The sequence below is a fragment of the Notolepis coatsorum genome, assembly GCF_963971535.1.
Source record: "Notolepis coatsorum genome assembly, chromosome: 5".
Lineage (NCBI taxonomy): Eukaryota > Metazoa > Chordata > Actinopteri > Aulopiformes > Paralepididae > Notolepis > Notolepis coatsorum.
In genome coordinates, this window is record NC_140169.1 from 10,287,256 (window position 1) to 10,295,312 (window position 8,057).

General features: G+C 46.6%; 1 pseudogene across 1 annotated transcript in view; it reads left to right on the forward strand.

Moving 5' to 3' along the window:
* The first annotated feature begins 908 nt into the window (after positions 1–908).
* Positions 909–8,057, forward strand: part of LOC311229262 — a 146,400-nt pseudogene continuing 139,251 nt past the window's right edge. The window contains exon 1 of the transcript in view: positions 909–1,019. The product of the transcript in view is annotated as an uncharacterized misc_RNA (transcript). The remainder of the gene's footprint in view (positions 1,020–8,057) is intronic.

Genomic DNA, 8,057 nt, shown 5'->3' on the forward strand with positions numbered 1-8,057 from the left:
TGAGGCGCCTACAGCTTGTTGGGCGGGGCTTGAGGGGCATAAAGCTTACCAAGCACTAGTGCGCATGGACCGAAGGTCTTTCTAGCTCTGGCATAGATTCCTGATCCACAAACTATCACGAGAAGAACCAGTATGTTATATTAGCATATCACTCATCTATTAAAAAAAATAATGCATTAATTTAAACATATTTAATAAGGTACTCATTTCCCATTTCAAAGGGAAAGAGCCCCATTCCCCAAACATTTACTTAATTAAATAAAAGTGTAAAACAATTAGCAACTATTGTTTGGATTTATTCCCTAGATTGATTGCAAACATGTTGGGTGTATATAGACTGGAGCAAACAGAAAAAGCTGTGAGCTGTGTGAATGTACTGTAGGTCTATTGACTATGTGTGTATTGACCAGTAGAGGGCACTGCTACTACATCTCAGACTATTTTCTATAGCAAATCACACAATATGGGTTTTTTTCTTGTAGGAATCCACTGGACTATTTGGTTTAGTGTAAAACACTCATCTGGCCAGGCAAGGGTTAAGCAAGAGGCCCCACTCCTGTTGTTCTCAGCAGGCCTGAGTTCTCAGATTCAACACTCTACTTCACCAGCAGCAAGCAACTTGTAAGTAGACTTTTGGGTTCTTTCAGTGACTAAAAAAATACTAAATGACTACCTGTACATCAGTCGTGCTGTTTTCTGTGCTGCTTTCCTTCTTAGTCTGTGGCTAAATCCATCCTAATCTGCCATTATGAAACTGCTGACTTGTGACATAGTATTGTTACTCATTTCTAGCTGACCATGTTACTCTCCAGGGTTCATTTCACAAACCAGAGGGGACAGAGTGTAGAGGAGAGGAAACATTAACAGAGACTGGAGGAGACGTGAGGAGGGGACAGGAGAGAGCCACCATGTCGTACCGACTGTTTGAGGGGAAGGAGCACGCCTCCATTTACCAGAAGTATCGCTTCATTCCTCCTGATGAAGTCAAGGAGATTGTACTTCAATACTTGGACAAAAAGGTGAGCCTGTCCATCAAGGTCTTTTCTGTTGTTATTTCCATGACAAACCACAAGTAAAGGGCATCACTCGTACGTATCTTGTCACTGGTACAATACGCTGAATGCAATAAACACCAATGTAATATAGGAGTAACACGAACATTATTACATTTAACTGACGCTTTTATCCAAAGTGACTTACAAATTGTGAACAACAAGTCAACAGGAGGTGTCTGGTAGCAAGGGGTAAGTGGCATTGTTTGTCAAATAGTGTCAAACTTAAGGGTTACACTATGATTGCATAGTAGTATAGATATATTAGCATAATAGGTAGTATTATAAACAATAGAGCAATAGAACAATGAACAATAACAAACCATCTAATAAACCCACAGCACACACATCCACACGCACACACTCACTTTAAATAAACAACACACTGTAGCACCCACTTTACCCACTTTAGACACTAACACACTTTATATTTATTGGTAAGGAGATTTGCACATCAATCTCATACCTCATTGCTTCTCTGTCCCGTGCAGGCCCCATCTTTCATATACAAATGAAAGTATACCCTAACGAGGAAATGTGGGCATAGGATCTTCTTTATCGGGAGTTCCATGCTCAAAGTCGGCTGCAGCCCGAAATGGGAACTGTGCTGGCTATGCTGCATGTCTGGATCACTGTTGAAACTGTGTTCTGACGTTCTTTTTCTTTTCCCTCTTAGGGGAGGGACTTGGACAGCAGCCTGTCTGAAGTGTGGCTTGTTATGTCGTTGTATACAGTTCAGGTGATAACTGCTTAGCTTGCGTGCTAGTTGTGGCCTACTGTGTTAGCCAGTCAGCTGTTAGCTGCGCAGCTGTTAGCTGCGGCGTTAGCTCGCTGTGTTTACCAGGCTAGTAAACGTTAGCTTGTTGCTATCAGCCGAACGGCTGTTAGCTTAATGCTACACTGTTGAACGTTTTCTGTGACTATAACATGCCTTGAACACTCTGACTACGACGTCATCTTTGACAGAGGATGTTAGTCGAACCTACCGGGAGCCCTGCCAGCGAGGACTGCGTCAACATGGAGAAACGTAGCGGCTGGGTGGCGCAGCGACGCTGCCCTCGTCACCGACACAAGAGATGTGTGTTCATCTTCGGTGTCCCGTTAGCCAGATTGCAGTTCGCTTGGCCTGCGTTCAGGGTAGGAAGGTCCCGACCGGACCTTAAACACTTCTTCTTTTCTTCCCTTCTAAATGTTTTGTAATAACGATGTTTTCCAAAACGTGTGTTGCTGCAATACATTAAGGATACGATGCGTGTTGTGTGTGAATTGTCTTGCCACTGGTATAGCTTCTCTCCATAGAAATCGGGTTGTTGTTTTACATGTGTAAAAATGATCTGGTTAGTTGTGATGAGAACATGTGTGTTCATGTAACGTGAACTCACAACTAAGGGGGTTAATTAACCTATAAAGCTATGCTTAGTGACATGTGATTGAGGAATGAATTCTTTTCTCAGCCTGTCATGACAATAAACAGTGTGTTCACATATTAACAGGGTTACTTGTTCAACTTGGCCGTATCAAGGGTAAGGAAGGAGGGGTGATCCCCCCGGTTTCCCTGGGGCTTCCCCACCCTCCTCTCAGACATGTTGTTTAGAATATATTGTGTCACTGTGTTTGTGGGGATACGATGTAACCCTCAGCTTAATTGCTGGGGTTGTGTTTTCTGCTTGAGAAACTATATTTTCCTAAAGAAAAGATTGTTTGGTCACTTATCATGTTTAGCAAGGCCTGTGGCCAATACATAATCGAGGTTTCTGTATTCTCTCGTTATGAAAAACGGCGTTCCTCTGTAGCAAGAGTGTACTTTTGCCATTTTTTGTTGTGTTGAAGGTCTACAACTGGGTTAGGTTTGGCCACAGAAGTAGGTCTGGTACCGGGGCTCTTAAAGGGGGCCCTCTCTATTCTGTGTTTTTTCCTTAGTAAAAATCAGATAGCAGGTTAGCATATGAGCTAGGTGAAGCTGTTAGACACTTCATGTAGCTGACTATGACTGTGTCATGCTCTTTTTTGTCATTACATCGTATCATGGGTGTGGGGTCGTAAAGGGGTGAACTGGTAATCCTTTCCTCCCCTTTTCTGATTGGTCAGGGGTTAAAACCTCCTGTCCTTCAAGGTTCCTGTCACGTTGCTGTTCGGCACCTTACAGGGTAAGAGGGGGGGGGGTTTCCTGGTCCTACGCCCTGGAAGATTGGGCGTGTGCACCGCAGAAATTCCCCCGCCATAGAGTACGTCACTGTGCGCGTCTCTGTTGGTAAGACTTCCGTGAGTTGTTCAGTTCCATGCTATGGATCTGTTTCAGGGAGTTGTCAGAGCTCCTCCTCACGAAGCTCCTCCTCGGGCCTTCTGTGAGTTCGGACTCTCCTTCCCTGTGAGGGAGCCTCCTCAGAGTTCAGAGCCTCCTCCTCAGATTGTCAAGGTGAGTAGAACTTCAAAAAGGAGTTCTGCTCTATTGTGTGTGTATTCGATTCAATTCAATTATTGAGTGTGTATTGGTTCAGTGCCTCCTCCTCGGAGAGCCCTAACCCAAGTATTACATAGCCCAATGTTGCAATATATTCTTTTCAATCTATACAGCTCGTGTGGGAAGTCTCTCTTCCGTCTCCTCCCTATGGCGAGGGTGGTGGGATGTAAAAATGTAAACAATTTTTACCCTCAGCTGCGTCACGTGGGATTCATGTCAGTCTGTGTTTCTTTCTTTTTTGAGTAAAAAGAGGAAGGTACATGAAGCACGACGGCTCCGTGTCGTTCTCCCAGGCGACTTGGAGGAACAATGTTTGGTGTCTTGCTAGACTATCCATTGATGTGTTTGGGTCTCGACGCATACATAGTGCTGGCTCGGTGTGTTTCTGTTAAAGAATCACGCAGGGGCTAAGTGCGCCTTGGTTGCTTGTTAAAACAGCGTTTTTATAGGGCAACTGGGATGGAGTTTTGTCTCTTCCGAGCGCCAGTTTACTAGGTTGTCTCGATGAATTCTCGTTCATATCTGGGGGATGTTAACGGAATAGATCAGAACATAGGTAGAGGGGTCTCACGCCCTTGGGGTGGGCCACTGACCACGGTCCAAATGGGACCGTCTGGGTGGCGCCCTCTTTTCATGTTTTAGATCGACACGCATACCTACCCCCTCTCCTGGAGTGGGCATGTCGGCGTGGTTAGGACACGGGACTGGTCTGGTCACGCTGGTCCAGGTCAGTTAACCCGTTGTCCGCCGGGGATGCAGATCTGCTGTTCTGGTACCCTGAGGGACTTGTGCTTTTTTCGGGGGGAAAAATGCCGGGTCGGTCCGGGTGTCACAGGGTTAGGCGTTATGGAGACCCTTTGTTGGGTACATGTTGTACTCTGCACTACAGTAATGGCTTACGGCCATACCAACCTGTACACGTCCGATCTCGTCCGATCTCGGAAGCTAAGCAGGTTCGGTCCTGGTTAGTACTTGGTTGGGAGACCGCCTGGGAATACCAAGTGCGGTGTGCTTAGGGCTGGTTCTCCATTATTTTCGCTCCTCTCTCACGTGTGGCGAAGAGGGGGCTGTTGGGGTGGTCTTGGACCTCCTCTGGTAACCCTGTGCTTCCCGTGCCGCCGGGCCCGGTCCGAAGTAAAGTTTCGTTGATACCGTAGGCCTGGGATAACCCTTTTTTGAAAACTGAAACACTTGTACTGCGGTATAGCCGGTGTATACCCGCAGGTGTGTTTTGGAGTTTTTTCTTGAGGGGTTATAGGAACAACCACCATCTGTACCACGAGGGTGGTTGATTCCCTGGTGTGTTGGAGCAGAGTCAACTCCCGGGTTACCCGGTTGAGTGTGCCCCTGCACGTTCATGACGTCTGCCAATCATGTCAGCCTTCTCTGCCTCGACCCCTCTGGGTGGGTTTTTTTTAATGGAGGCTTTGTCATGGTGATCAACAACGCCAGCATACGGCCCTTCCACCGGGGGGGCTGTTTTCAGCGGACTCCTTTGGCGCCTGTCTCGTCCGCAGTGCTCCAGGCTCAGGTTACAGCCTGTTGCCTGGTTTCCCCGGTGCGCTGCCTGCTTCCGTTGGTTAACCTTTTGAGTGCTTACGGCCATGCTGAATGCCTGTTCTGCAGGGTCAGTGTGCCAGGCGGTGTGCTATTGGGGGGAAAGGGCCCGCTCTTGGAGGGGCCTTGTCCGAATACGCTGGCGATGTGGGGGGCGGTGTCACTAAGTGACCACCTGGTGGGGTCTTGATGCCTGGCGTCATCCTCTCCGGGCCCCCTTTTTCCAGGGGATCCAGTCCCTTCAGTGGGTCTGGGTCTTCCTTCGCGCTCCGCTGCTACGGCCTTGCCACGGGGTTGGGTTTGCTCTTGACCCCGTGATTTTGGGGGCAGTAACGAAGTTGTTCCTTCCGTTCGTTCCCGGGTGGCATGCGGGTTGTGCGTGTGTGTAGTCGTGGGGTCAAGCCACGGTCTGCTCACCCTGTGCGTTGAGTTGCTTGAGTGCCTCTTCGCATGGTCGGATCTGTCTCCCTCCCGTGAACCTCCAATAGGGGGGGTAACCTCCATTAGGGAGGGTCGGGGGGCTCGGTCCTCCCCGGTCTGATGGTTGTGGGGGGCCTCAGCGGGGTACATTTGTCGGGCTATGGCTCCCGCTCAGCCCCTGTTGTGCAACTACTGTAGGTGCTGAGCGAAGCCATAACGATACAGAACGTAAGGTTATGTATATAACCCAGTTCTGTTAGTTATGGTGCGCTCAGCACCTAGGACGCCGCTGCTGCCCTTGATCTCGCCTTGTGGTGAAAGTTTGGGAAGGAGGCGAGTAGGTGACCACACACCTGCTTATGAAGGTAAGCAGAAGGGGGTGTGGTCAGACGAATGTTGGGATGTAAAGGTACATGGTGGAATTCTTTATTCAGTGTTTATGCACGAAGTGAAGTACAGTGCAACTAGGTGCTGAGCGCACCATAACTAACAGAACTGGGTTATATACATAACCTTATGTTATTGGACAGGGTTGTAGCCAATGAGTGTGGCTTTCCAATGATACCCCACATGGGGATGTACGAATCAGGGATCTAGGTGAAAAGTCATGAGCGAAAACAGGAAGAGAAAAAATGCAGAATGAATTGAAGTCTATGAGGAAATAAAAACCAGGAACGCTACACAGTTTACCAAAACCGCTCCTAATCACTCATTTCTCATAATACACAAGACTTCAGGCTATGGACCCAGGTGTTGTTTCAGCCATATTCCAAATTTCTGGGGAAATACTACTTCTGGACTAGCTACTAACTACTACAGAAAAACCTGAGTAACAGGTTTTTCTACAACTCAAGTTCAGACATATGTTACACTATTTCATTAGCACTAAAAGTGAATTCTCTTTATTGTATCATAAACCTTGGAATGTCATCTTTTAAAGGAGACCAGACTCATGCATGTGCTATAAGTATAAAGTATAGTGTTTTGGTTTGCAAAATAAGTATGCAGTCCTCAAAAACGAAAAAAAAGAAAATGGCCAATTTTGGGGGCGCCTGTTAAGAGGTTAAAAAAAGTATAATAATTGCGAAAACCTCACGCAATAATTGTACCATCGAAATTTCATATGGTGAGAATCTCATATCCCTAGCGCCGTCACACGTCACACCACCACCAGTAAACTCTCCAAGGCCAGATTAAGACTTCAGAGGCCCCTGGGCCAGATTCTTGTGGAGGCCCCCCCCACACACACATACACGTGCACACACAGTGGCGTTTTTATATGTCACTTTAAAAAATATATAGAATATTTAGAAGTGGTGGGCTCTGAGGGCCAAGCTAAAAGGACTTTGATCACCCCTGCCCACTTTGACAACCTAGGATGGCTTAGAGTAGACGACAGAGTACAGCAACTTGCAATGGGTCTGGTCTACAAGATACACTACACGACCAAGGTACCCATGTACATATCAAAATACTTTCCAAAGGTCAGTGAATACCACGATCACAACACCAGAGGGAGCTCCACAAATCATGTTAAACCCAGATTCGGCTCAAACAAGGGACTAAACACGTTTCGCAATTATGCCACATCAATGTGGAACACCCTACCCAAAGCTGTAAAGGAATGTGAATCACTACCCACTTTCAAAAACACTCTCAAAGAACACCTACGGGAGACTGCAATTCGAAACTGGTCCCTGTAAATGTCCTAACACAACCCCCTCCAATGTACAGTAAATTACCAAGTATGGTTTTGTCAATATTCCAATGTACAGTTTTGCTTGTACAGTTGTACAGTGTCCCCCACCCACCCAGCCCTCCCACCCACCGAACCACCTCCAATGTACAGTCCCCCCCACCCCCCCAACCCCACCCCACCTACCCAACCTCCTACCCAAATATTGACTGACATTTCTTAGGCGACTCTTTCGAAGTTGGTTAAGGTTAGAGTATGGAATCAGGGCTGGTGTTCTATCGCCCTGCTCTAAGACAAACTCTAACCTTAACCAACTTCGAAAGAGTGCCTAAGCTTAACCGGTGAAAGAAAAAGGCGTCACACGATTGGCGCTACCAGAAACGTCAGTGGCCAATCAGAGTGCAGAACGCGAATACTCAAGATTAGCCACTTGCAGACGGCAGGGTGTGACGTACTGTATATTTTAGTTGATGAAATATTTTTGTTGACTAAATATTTTAGTTGATGAAATATGTTTTAATTTCAGTGTCACAGTATGACATCGATCTCCAAAATAAGAAAAAAAATTTAAAATTAAAGTAAATAAAAAAAATGTGGAGGCCCCTCATCACTAGAGGCCCACGGGCCGCAGCCCGGACGGCCCGGTCGTTAATCCGGCCCTGCCGAATACACTATATTGATTGATAAAAATGGACACAAACTAAATGTTATATACTGTACACCAAGGCACACTGACGGAGCTAGCTCACAAGTGACCTGGGTGCAGGAATCTTTATAGGCTAAGAATGAATATTATACAATATAAAATAGATAACATACACAATCACAATGACAGTCAACACTTACATTTTGAGTAGTGGAAAACAGGTAG